This window comes from Aedes albopictus, chromosome 3, assembly GCF_035046485.1.
Source record: "Aedes albopictus strain Foshan chromosome 3, AalbF5, whole genome shotgun sequence".
Lineage (NCBI taxonomy): Eukaryota > Metazoa > Arthropoda > Insecta > Diptera > Culicidae > Aedes > Aedes albopictus.
Window position 1 is genome coordinate 176,331,323 of NC_085138.1, and position 6,792 is coordinate 176,338,114.

The 6,792-nt window shown below is 38.1% G+C and overlaps 1 long non-coding RNA gene across 1 annotated transcript; it reads left to right on the forward strand.

The window, feature by feature from the left end:
• The first annotated feature begins 5,310 nt into the window (after positions 1-5,310).
• Positions 5,311-6,297, forward strand: LOC134284065 (uncharacterized). Its single transcript, XR_009995606.1, has 2 exons — positions 5,311-5,593; positions 5,893-6,297. It is a non-coding gene; the product is annotated as an uncharacterized LOC134284065 (long non-coding RNA).
• The last annotated feature ends 495 nt before the right edge of the window (positions 6,298-6,792 follow it).

Sequence of the window (6,792 nt, forward strand, 5' to 3'; positions counted from 1 at the left end):
TTGATTTTCGAGCAATAAAAAATGTCAGAATTTCCACAAATAAAACAACAATTGCAATAAAAAACTATATTTTTTCCAACAAAAAAGTTTAAATTTTCCATAAATAAATCTGATTTTTCCATAAACAATTCAAAAATTTCCAATTGAAAAACATCAAAAAAGCAATTGAAAACTTAGCAATAAAAACGAACTGATGAGCAAAGTAAAAGGATCAGCCGAGCCATGCGGCGAAGCCGCATAGAGGATTGAGGAACTGAGGCGGCAGAAGGCCGCCGAAGTTTCCGAAATCCGATGCGCCGTAACTGCGTCGATTCGGTTCTAGGCAATCCACAGAACCAAGAATTTGCCCGGTATAATGCAAACAGAGATGTTATCCTTTTTTGAAGTCCGACGAGCGTTAGCGAGCTCGGACAGCAAGCGATTGTCTGTTAAATTGCACAATAGTTTCAATTTTTCTATCATAGTTCTATGATCTAGTATGTTCGAATTTTTTTGTTGGAAAAAATATAATTTTTTATTGCAATTGTTTATATATTTGTGGAAATTCGGACATTTTTTATTGCTCGAAAATCAATTATTTATGGGAAGTTTTGATTTATTTATGCGCTTTTTGAATTGTTTATGGAACTTTTATAGTTTATTATTGCTTCCACCCCTATTTATTTATTGGCAATTTTCGAATTATTTATGGAAAATTTTTAATTTATTATGGGACGATTAATTGGCTGCCTTTAATTTTCTCTATAATTATTTTTATATCTGATAGTTTTGTGAATAAACCCTAATATGTTACGAAAGCCTAATGCTTAATATATTTTCTTGCAATATCAATTTAAAATAACTAAGAAACTAATAGTGGGAAGTGCAGCATTTAATAGTGCTTGCTTATAGATTCGAAGCTAACGTGTGATCAAGACAAAATCGGCAAAAACTGACAACTTCGACTTTGACTATCGTAGACTATTTATGACAAATTAGATATTTTTACATTTTTCAACTGAGTGTATGGAAGGTTTTCTTTAATTTGGACTTAGTTGGACCGATGCTGATAGTGCCAGGGATGTGGACGAAAGACAACTTTCAAAGATAATAAAAACAGCACTAAAATGGGGATTAAGAAAAATGGACATAACAAACACATTTAACAGATCATAGGCACACCAAAGATTACTGAATTATAGGGCACAACATAAATTTGAGCAATAACCTTAGAATCTATGACAAAAGGTCGAAAGACATAAGGTCGAAGGACAAAAGGTCGAAGGACAAAAGGTCGAATGGACAAAAGGTCGAATGGACAAAAGGTCGAATGGACAAAAGGTCGAATGGACAAAAGGTCGAATGGACAAAAGGAAGACACGAAAAAATGATCAAAATTCGACAGAAAAACGACGATTAAAAATAGAACCAGTTATACCAAAATTTTTCAAAAACTTCAAAACAATCATTATTAGAAGATAGGAAAGTGTCTACTAAAACTTGCAATGCCCATAAATGATGGAAAGTGATGTTCTCCATGAAGGTTAAATATGGAAAACAATATTACTTGAAAGAACAGCCTATGGGTTGAAGAAGGATGAATCATAGATCGGAATATTATCATTTGAAACTCCGATCATTACTACAGCGCTTTAATAAAGCCAACCAGACTATAATGAAGAAAAAGAACAAATCTCTGGGTATTATGGGGGTGATCCATGAAGTACGTCACGATTACAGGGGGGAGGGGTGTTTGCAAAAGTGTAACAAGCAATATATTTAGTATATAACAGGGGGAGGGCGATCGAATACTCTCAATTTCTGGCGTAACGCCTGCATGAGCAAATAAAACGAAATTGTTTACTTATACAGTATAATTATTAGGATCTACCAATCAATCCAAGAGGGGATGTTCACTAAGCACAATTAGTCAATGAATATTTCTGCAGTACTGTTAGAAAGAACAGCTATTGGAAAAAAGAAGGCAAACTTTCTGATTGAAAAATAAGTCCCTAAGGAGTCAATAATTATTTCAGTAACAAAAGTTAAAAGAACAGCCTAAAATTTAAGAAGGAAAAATCCTGAACAAAAAATCAAACTAAATTGCCATTAAATAAATACTACATTAACACAAGTTGAAAGAACAGCATATAAACAAAAGAAGGAAAAATTATACAGGAAATGCCTAAATTTATAAATGCCTAATTTCTAGAGGAAAGCCTAAGCCTAATGTAAGTGGCTGAAATGCATATGCTTTCTGTAACAGCACTACAATGTTTCTCTCAATGAGCGGCAACAAAGATAAAAAAAATTGTCTTATAAGTGAGACATACCAACTGGTAAATTGGTCAACTGAAATTTTTGTTCATTCGACCTTTTGTCCCATTCGACCATTTGTCCATTCGACCTTTTGTCCATTCGACCTTTTGTCCATTCGACCTTCTATCCATTCGACCTTTTGTCCATTCGACCTTTTGTCCATTCGACCTTTTGTCCATTCGACCTTTTGTCCATTCGACCTTTTGTCCATTCGACCTTTTGTCCATTCGACCTTTTGTCCATTCGACCTTTTGTCCATTCGACCTTTTGTCCATTCGACCTTTTGTCCATTCGACCTTTTGTCCTTCGACCTTTTGTCCTTCGACCATTTGTCCTTCGACCTTCTGTCCCAAAGCCATAACCTTATACCTTACCATGACACAAACAAATACAAAATCTACGATATGACAAAACCTAAACTTTCAGGTGAATATATAACGAAGCCACCCCTCGAATTTTCAAGAGCACAAATCTGAAGAACCAAATGATGGATTGTGATGAAAAGTTGATCGATTGGTCACCACCAGCGGGTGACCAATCGATCAACTTTTCAGCGTGGTGAGATATTTGGTTCTTCAGATTTGTGCTGTAGAAAAATTGAGGGGTGGCTTCGTTATATATTCACCTTCACACCTTTTACCGTAACCTTCTGAGTCAGTACGCAACTGTGTCTTACTGGACGACATGTTCCGTGCACGGCTGGTGAACTGCTTCTGAAGGATTACGTTCTCTATCCTATCCAAAGGCCTAGTGAACTGTCGTTGTCCGCGCAAACGCGAGACGATTGTGCGCACAATGATGGGAGAGGTTTCTACGTCCGTCGGCGTGCCGCTAGGAACCTTTCCAAAAAAAAGGAATCCCTGAAGGAATTCCTGCGGAAATCCCTGCAGGAATCACAGGAGGAATCCTTTTATGAAGTCCTGAAATAATTCCTGGAGGAATTTCTGGAGAAATCTCTCAAGACAATTTTGAACAAATCCTTAGACACATCATTGAAGGAATTCCTGCAAAAATCTCGGGAGGAATTCCTGCAGGAATCGCTGGAGGAAATCCTGCAGGAATCCCTGGAGGAAATTCCAAAGGAACCTCTGGAGGATTTCTTGGAGGAATCTCTGGAGGATTTTTGGGACGTACTCTTACGAAATTCCTGAAAGAATACTTGGAGGAATTCCTGAAAAATTTAGGAGGAATCCCTGGAGGGAATTTTGGAGAAATCTCTTCAGGAATCTCTGAAGGACTGGAGGAATTTTTGGAGGAATTTGTGAAGGAATTTCTGAAGGAATCTTTGGAGAAATTCCTGCATGAATCTCTGGAGGAATCTCTGTAAAAACGTCTTGAAGAATTCCTGGAGGAATCCCTGGAGAAATTCCGGAAGGTATCTCTGGAGGAATTCCTGGAGGAATCCCTGGAGGAATTCCCGGATGCATCCCTGGAGGAATTCCTGAAGGTTTCCGTGGAAGAATCCCTGGAAAAATTATTGGAGGAATATCTGGAAAAAAATCCTGAAGGAATCCCTGGGGGATTTCTTGGAGGAATCCCATGTGGAATTCCTGGAGAAATTCTTGAAAGAATCTTTGAAGGAATCCCCGGAGAAACTTTTAAAGAAATTCTTGAAAGCTTCCTTGGAGTTTTTCTGGGAGGTACTCTGGAGAAATTCCTGGAAGAATTCTTGGAGGAATTCCTGAAGGGATGCTTAGAATAATTCCTGTAGAAATCTCTGAAAGAATTCTTGGAGGAATTCGTGAAGGAATTCCTGAAGGAATCCTTGAAGAAATCGCTGGAGGAATCTCTGGAGGAACTTCTGGAAGAATTCCTGGAGTAATACCTGGAGAAATCTCTGGAGGAATCCCTGGAGGAATTGCTTTGGGATTCCCTAGAAGAATTCCAGGAGGAATCCTTGAAGGAATTTTGGAGGATGAATTTCTAATGGAATCCCTGAAGAATTTCTTGGAGGAATCCCTGGAGGAATGCCTGAAGGAATCCTGGAGGATTTTTTGGAGGATTCTCTGCAGGAATCTCTGAATGAATTCTTGGAGGAATTCGTGAAGGAATCCTTGGAGAAATTCCTGAAGAAATCTCTGGAGGAACGTCTGGAAGAATTCGTGGAGGAATCACTAGAGAAATTCCTGGAGAAATTTCTGGAGGAATTTTTGGAGAATCTCTGAAGGAATCACTGGAGGAACCGCTGGATAAATCTCTGGAGTAATCCCCAAAGGAATTCCTGAAGGAATCCCTGGAGGAATTCCGTAAGGAATCCCTGAAAGAATGTCTGTGAGTATTCCTGGGGGTATCTTTGGAGGAATTCCTGGAGGAATCCTTAGAGAAATCTCTAGAGGAATCCCTGGAGGAATTTTAGCAGGATTCTGTGAGAGATATTTGAAGCAATCCCTGGAGGATTTCTTGAAGGAAACCCTGGAAGAATTCCTGTAGGAATCCTTGGAGGAAGTCCTGGAGGAATCCCATCTCTGTCCCATCATACATCCCCCATCTCCAGATATGTTTCTTTATGTCATGTCCCAGTGGCCGCAGGTGGGATTATCACCGTAATTTATATGAAAAACCATAAAGATAAGTAGATAAATGTATTACTTGAAGTTACACTTATTTGATGAAAACACGTTGAGGAACATTTTATTAAAATACATTATCATCATAATTAACATTATTGTATTTTCTGGAACTATGTCGGTTGATGTACTACGGTGCAAAACATGCAAGAAAGATCACCCTGTTGCCCACATAAATTTGAAAATAGGGCGTTGATTCATGTGAAAAAATCTATATATCAGGCCAAACATTTCAATAGGTCCTATCTGTTGGAAGTTAGGTAGCGTTGAACGCTCGGGTAGCGTCGAACCTTCAGGTACGGGTTTGGAGTGTTGGAGCGAGGTAGGTACAAATCAAAAGACGATTGTTTTGATTATCGTTCAATGCAAGGAGACAATCATGATACAAATAAACAGCTGAGATATTAACGAAAGAGAGAGAAACCAAAGAGAGCCTCTCTATGGAAAAAAAATCTGGAAATACTATAACAGCAGGAACCCATTTATTTTTGGGGAAAAATTAAGTTTGTTTGGAGAAAGGATGAGTACAGGTGAGTTTTATTTTCTTTCCACTATTCATACTTTTAATAAGATTGTTTCTCTTGCAGACTTTGGTCAAAATCATTACCATCAAATTTGAGAGGAGAATTACATACAAACTGTGCTGAAAATGTTGAAATGAACGATTCTCTAGTTCATTTCTATTGTACCAGCATGTTTGAGCCCTGATAACGTAACATGAACATTACGTAAGTTAAAGTACATTTCTGGACGAACATTTGAAAAGGGCCTATCTGCTTTGCGTAAACAAACATGTTTTTGTCTCTGCAGGGCCTATCTGCATCCACCCACGCACATCAACACCCTTATCAGAAAGAGTGTTCTTCAAGCTATCTGTTAAGGGTGTTGATGTGCGTGGGTGGATGCAGATGGGCCCTACAGAGGCAGAAACATGTTTGTTTACAAAAAGCAGATAGGCCGTTTTCAAATGTTCGTCTAGATTTAGGCAATATGTAATCCAAATTAAAAGTGTTATTTTTTCATTTAGATCTTTTTGTGCGAGCGAATTCCTGTGGTGGAAACATGGGTTGACCGTGGAGGCATGTGCCTGAGACATCTATACGAAGGAGTTTATCGTGAAGTGCTTAAATAACATTGTCGCGGAAAATATTTATTGACGGACTCCATTGAGTAGACGGATTCAGAAGCATTCTGTATATAGACAGCTGAAGCGCTGAAGTATTAAAAACATATTTATTTTGGTTCAACTTACAAAAGCAATGTTCTAATTGAAATAAAATGAACGTATGTTACTGTAGGCTTAACGATTTACCTTACACACTTACCGTAAGTTTTTATTGTTGTATGCTCGATTTAAGTAAAATATTGTAAAACAACAACAGATTGTAAAACAACAACACATGCTTGAATACTGAAATTTGTTAAAATGGAACTACCGTTAGTTTCCTTGTTTTTATTTCTATTTAGAAACATAAATATCCTTAGCCTTATTCTTGAGAAAAAAAAATGACAAGGTAATAGACAACTTGAGCATACGCGCCAACTTGTGACGTAGTTGGGGGGGGGGGGGGGGGGGGGAAATCCGGAAAATATCGAATAGAATTTTGCATCGAAATTTAACCTCAATTTTCTCTCCGAGAGAGAAAAGAACGGCAACGAATGGGAATCAAAACAAACCACCGGAAAATGTCAAAATTCGCGTGAGAGGGAAAAGGAAGGGACGAACGAGAATGAACCGAACGTTCATTCGTGACGTCACCTTGCAGAATTCTATACATTGAGCTGAAAAAGGTGAATAGGCCTTTTCATGTGACAGATCCGTGCATGCATTTGTTAACAAAGCTTGAACAACAGCTGCTAACAAGAACGTGTCATCTTCATAGAAGAACTGTCAAACGCCCGAACAATCAGCTGATTTAAGACGTCA